The sequence below is a fragment of the Lactuca serriola genome, chromosome 5, assembly GCF_051521515.1.
Source record: "Lactuca serriola cultivar US96UC23 chromosome 5, Lser_US96UC23_V15, whole genome shotgun sequence".
NCBI lineage: Eukaryota > Viridiplantae > Streptophyta > Magnoliopsida > Asterales > Asteraceae > Lactuca > Lactuca serriola.
This window is the reverse complement of record NC_136412.1, coordinates 65,030,341-65,036,340: the sequence shown is the minus strand read 5'-3', so window position 1 is coordinate 65,036,340 and position 6,000 is coordinate 65,030,341.

The following is a 6,000-nucleotide window of genomic DNA, read 5'->3' as shown; positions in this document are numbered from 1 at the left end:
GGGTTTCCTTGTTAGATAACCCTAATAGCCTCACTATTTAAAGGACCCTAAAGCCCCAAAAACGTGGTGAACTAATTGATTAGGGTTTCCACACGTTTTGGGCAGCCTCCTTCTCTTCTCTTCTTCATCCTCTTGCTCTTGGTGTTTGTGAACCATTAGAGGAGTGACATTTGTGACTCTAAGCTTTCTAAAGTCATTACAAGGAGGATTTGAGATTGTTATTGCTACATAACAATCAAGGTATGATCTAAACCCTAATTTATATGTTATATTGATTATCATATGCTAGATCTAGGGTTTATAGTCTTGGATGAATTGCATGTACAATAGAGAAACCTAGATCCAAGCATTAGGGTTTGTATGAGCACATAGGATGTTCTTATGGCTAAAACCCATCACTTTTGTCTTGGAGCTGGGAGCGTTCCTTGGCGGGCGCGAGCCCCTCGCCTGGGTATTCTGTCCCCACGGGCGCTGGCGGGCGCTGAGCCCGTTAGGCATAGCCTGGCTGGAATGCTAGGCTCTTTGGTTAGGCATGATTCTGTCGTGCCGTCCTAGGCACGTCATCAGTCGTAAACACCCTAAAGTCATCCAAAGTATGACTATTTCTTCTATCATCTTGTTATCTATTTGAAGCTCTTGTATCCTTTTAAGAAAAACACCCTACAAGCAAGAATCAAGACCCAAATGCATCATTTTAGAGTGTTTACGGCCGTAAACACTTGGTATGGCCGTGAACTCATCTCCCTTGGCCGTAAACCCATCTCCTTTGGATGTAAAATCAAGTATGGCGGTGAACACACTCCCCTTTGGCTATAAACTCCCTTTAGTCAATCACATGTGATTGTAACACTTCCTAGCAAGTGTGTCCTAGTCCCTAAGGGTGTTTCCTTGCATGTTAGTTGTTTAAAACACTAATTACATGCCTATACATGTCATTATATGTCATTTAGGACTCATTTGTGTCTCGGGAATTCATTCGTGGAACTTCTCATCCTTACTCGAATCTGCAATTGAATCACCCACATAAGGTGAGTTCATACCTCTATAATTAATCTTTTAAATGTTTTAAAGGCTTTTAGGATAGGGGGAGGGGGGGAATACAAGTTGAACACAATGATAATTGTGTAAATGTTTATTTGTGATAACCATCATTTCAAAGGATTTCTTATGCTTTTATAAGTGAACAAATCATTTCAAAAACTCTTTTAAAGCTATGTTACTTCATTGGTTATAAAACTCCGATTTTAAAGTATAATCATAACTCAGTAGATAATCGAGTCTTTCTTAACAAATCAGAGACAGTTCAAAACAAACATTCTAGTGAACTATAATAGTTATAGTTTAGGGGTTCAGAGCATACTATAACGAGAAACAGAAAGGAACGTAATATAAAGAGAAACGGGGAGGAACATACAATAACAAGAATAGAAGGAACATACGATAACAAGAACAAGATAACAATAATGTGAAACCACTACTTCACGGCTTAGCAATATACTTGTTACGTCGCGTTTTGTAACCAGAGTCTCCTGGAGGGAGAGCATAAGTTTGTGTATAAATCTATACGGGATTGACACCCCACAACTTGCTGCTAGCTACACTGGGACTTGCAAGTCTACATGTGACAAATATCACATCAGTTTCGGCGCCGTTAGGTCGTCATGTTAAGCACTAAGTCATATCAGTATGGTTACAACCATCTCACATTTTAACCTTAATTAACAAACTGGTTTTAAGGTAGTTAGTGATTCATTAATTACTTATACAAAATTACTGAATACTTTCATTTTCCCATTACATTCATATAGTGATCTTCTCACATAAAAGGTAATGCAAACTATTTTCTAGTAACGATAGTCTTAAACTTGGGAAAACTTACAAAAGACAAACAATACAGTCGAGTCTTAGTACATTCATTTAGAAAGGGGCCTATAATGCTAACTTTATGATTCCTTAGTAGATACATCAGGGATATATATTAATCAGATCCGACAGACAGTAGGATGTGTGCTTTCCGCTTCATTTCTTGTTTCTTGTTTGGTTGTGGGCTTAGATCAAATTCATCCAGTCTACTATTTATTTGATCTTACATATATATATATATATATATATATATATATATATATATATATATATATATATATATATATTCCATATACACCCAGTAATCATAACGAGTACCAAGTATTGGTCAGGTCATAGTATACAAATTCAATATAACATTTTCTAGTACAAAAACACACTTTTCAGATAGAAGATTTAGTAGGAAAAACTGGAAACTTATCAGTAAAATGGTTTAATTCATTTTATTAAACCAGTATAACTTAAAGGACCTTTAGTGGTTAATTCTATAATACCTTATTTTATACATCAGGGTTGTATATAATTAATATTCGATAGGTAGTTAGATGTGTGTCTTCTGCCTTACTTCATGTTCCTTGTTTGGTTGTGGGCGTAGGGCACATTCACCCATATTACTGTCCGTTCAATATTAGATTATATATAGCTTGTATAAACTAAGTGATTATATAAGGAACTATTGTGGTTACCATCTTTATTAAAGGAAATATATGATTTTCTTAAAGAATGTTTTCATCAAATATAAAAAACTATTACAGTTAACTCCATGAGTACCAAATGAATACACCAGGTTTATATACAGTAAAGATCTAACAAACAATGGGATGTGTGCTTTCCGCCTCACTTCCTGTTCCTTGTTTAGTTGTGGGCTTAGGGAAGATTCACACAACCGATTTCTTATTTACTCTAATTTGTATATAACTTGTACCCATTTAGTACTCATAGAAAGGATTGTAGAGTCATTTTACTTACCATTCATCATACCAGAAAATATAGGATTTTCTGGGGAAATAGGCGAACTTTTCCAAAAAGAACTTACAAATTACTTTACATCACTTAAATCTTTTGAACTCACCAGCTTAAATGTTGATCAATTCTTTCAAAATAACTTGTATTCTTAGGAAACTAGTAGACAGGTACGCGTACTGGGATTCAGAAGATGGAGCATAGTAGCTTCATGTCTTGTTTTGTTATTTACTTTTGGAGTCAATCTTTTGTGAAACATATCTTTGTAAACACTTAAATATTAGTGTAATGGTTGTTTTTTACTTTGATTACTATGATGCATGTGTTGTGATACTAAACATGACGTCCTCCGCCCCCAAACATTTCCGTTGTTCCGGTTTGGGGGTGTGACAGATTGGTATCAGAGCAATGTTTATAGTGAACTAAGTATATCAACCTATAAAAGATATACAGCTATAAATACAATGGGGCCGAAGTGCTCTGAATAATAATATAATTTTACAATATAACAATACTTTATAAAAGTATACATACTTGCTTATACATATATACATACTAAAACAAGTATCACAAGAAGAACATAACAGGAGTATTTAAAGGTTGAACACTGCAGTCAAACCTGGGCAGTTATGTAATCATATCTGGGATCAATATAGCCTGATCAACTATATTCATTTGAGATGTGACCAACATGTGTTTGGGAGTGATGTGGTGTTGCAACAGTCTTAAAACTTACCAAACTCTAATAAAGGGATTTCTAGATCAGAACATAAAGTTAAAATACTATAGGAGTATTTTATGATACTATAAGACAACAACAAGTTTAAAACATACCAAGTTCATTACATTAAAATACTATAGGAGTATTTTAGGCACTATAAATAACTTATGTGATAATTTAAAAGACCCTTCTGGTAGGTCTATAATTTCGGAGTGTATACTCTTAAGGTTATATATAATTGAGATTTTATAGACTTAAAATATGTGATCTATGCTCTACTTCCTGTTCCTTGTTTGGTTGTGGTTTTGGAGTAGGATCACTTATTCGAAGGTCTATTTAAGCTTAGATTATATACAACTTGTGTACATTGCGCAATTATAGGAGGACCCAGTAAGGATCTCCCCATAATGTTTCACCTAATCTCATAGATTCTTTAGACACTTCCATTCTCGTACGACAAACCCAAATAGAGGTGACCACTCCGTCATAGCAGTCAGCAGAGGAGTCAAGAAGAAACAAAAAGAGATTCAAAAAGAGTTTTCCAAGAAGTGATCAGCCAGAGAAACTAAAACGTCTTATGTGTCACACTAATAAATAATAACCTTAATTGACTTAGTGAGCTAGTGATTTCATTACTCACACTATGTGTTAGGATTATTTCTTTTCATGCGGCCAATATTAGTTATTCAATTAATAGAAATTCATTCGAGGATAGCCACTTCTGATTCATAGAGTTTATTTTATATAGACTCCCATTATGAATTGTTTTCCAGAACCCTATGAAAGTCAGAACCAGATACACTCGGAATTAGGATAACTTTGTCATTCAGCTTTCGACTTATAACCTCTGCTATAGACTTATTTTCATCTCATCTTTGTATTCTTTTTAGCAAAAGATGCCTCGCGGTAGAACTACAAGGCGCGTAGTCAATGATACAACAGAGAATCCACCACTACAGTTTGATCCTGCTACTCTCCAAGCAGCGATAGTAGCCGCAGTAACAGCTGCTATAACCCACATCAGCGAAAGTGGTACCAACAGAACTGGCAGTGGTACCCACTTAACTAACCCCAGAGTTACCCACGGACACCCATGGGAGTGTTCGTACAAGGACTTCATGAACTACAAACCTAAATCTTTTAATGGAAATAGGGAGTCATTGCTCTGATGCAATGGTTCGAGAAAACAGATTCGGTCTTCGAAATCTGTCTGTGCCCAGAAGGGAGCAAAGTGAAGTTTGCCGCCTGCACCTTCTCCGACAGAGACCTAACATGGTGGAATAGCCATGTTAAGTCACTTACCCTATCAGTGACTAACTCAATAGGTTGGGAGAACCTAAAAGAGATGATGTTGGAAGAATACTTCCCTAGGGGCGAATTTCAAAAGCTGGAACAAGAACTATGGGAGCACACCATGGTCGGCTCAGACATGGTGACCTATACTAATAGATTTAGCGACCTGACAGCATTATGCCCTGAGATGGTTACCCCGAAGAGTAAGAAGATAGAAAGGTACATTTGGTGTTTATCTACCCTGATTCAAGGAGATGTACTGTCTTCCAACCCAACTACATTCGAGATCGCCAAACGTCTGGCCCAGAGACTCATTGACCATGGAGTCCGCCATGGCGTGGTGGTCCCTGTTCCCGAGCCATCAAAGGGAGGGGACTACAAACGAAATTCTGGGAAAAAGAGGAAGGATCGAACAACACAGGAACCCCCAAAAGAGCAACAAATGGTTATTGTATACGCCGCTACAACACCTACTACTCCAGCACCTACCAATCGATATGCTGGAACTCTACCGAAGTGTGGAAAGTGTAACTACCACCACACCAGAGTATGTCGGGAAATGCATTGCCTGAATTTCCATAGGAAGGGACACACTGCCCGGTTCTGTCGGGCTATGGCTGTGGTGAGATAGGCCACTACATGAGGGACTGCCTGATAACGAAGAACTCAGGAGCAGATGGACGAATCCTGATGATCACCGCAGGAGAAACTACCCCGGAGTCACCAGCAACCAGCAATACGTCTTCGAATTAAGAATTACATTAAAATTCAATTTATATTTATATTTATATAAGATGAAAGCTTGGGGAAACATTTAAAATTAGTTATAATAACTCACTCGTCTGAACAAGTCACAACATTCATAAGAGAACTAAAGATCCATACATGTGAGCTATGATGGCATAGTATGTACATCAGGGTTGTGCATAGCTAGGATTTTGCAGACTTAGAGTGAGCGATTCCACCTTAAATATTGTTCCTTGTTTGGTTGTGGATTTATGGCGAAGTTACTCAGTCGACCGTCTTATTTATCATAATTATACATAACTTGTATATGCCAGGCGATCATAGAGGTACCGAAGAGGATCATAATTTAGAGTATCAACACTAGTTATCAAAACACTTTCACTGTTAGTACTCGCTCATCGCGGTACAATGTG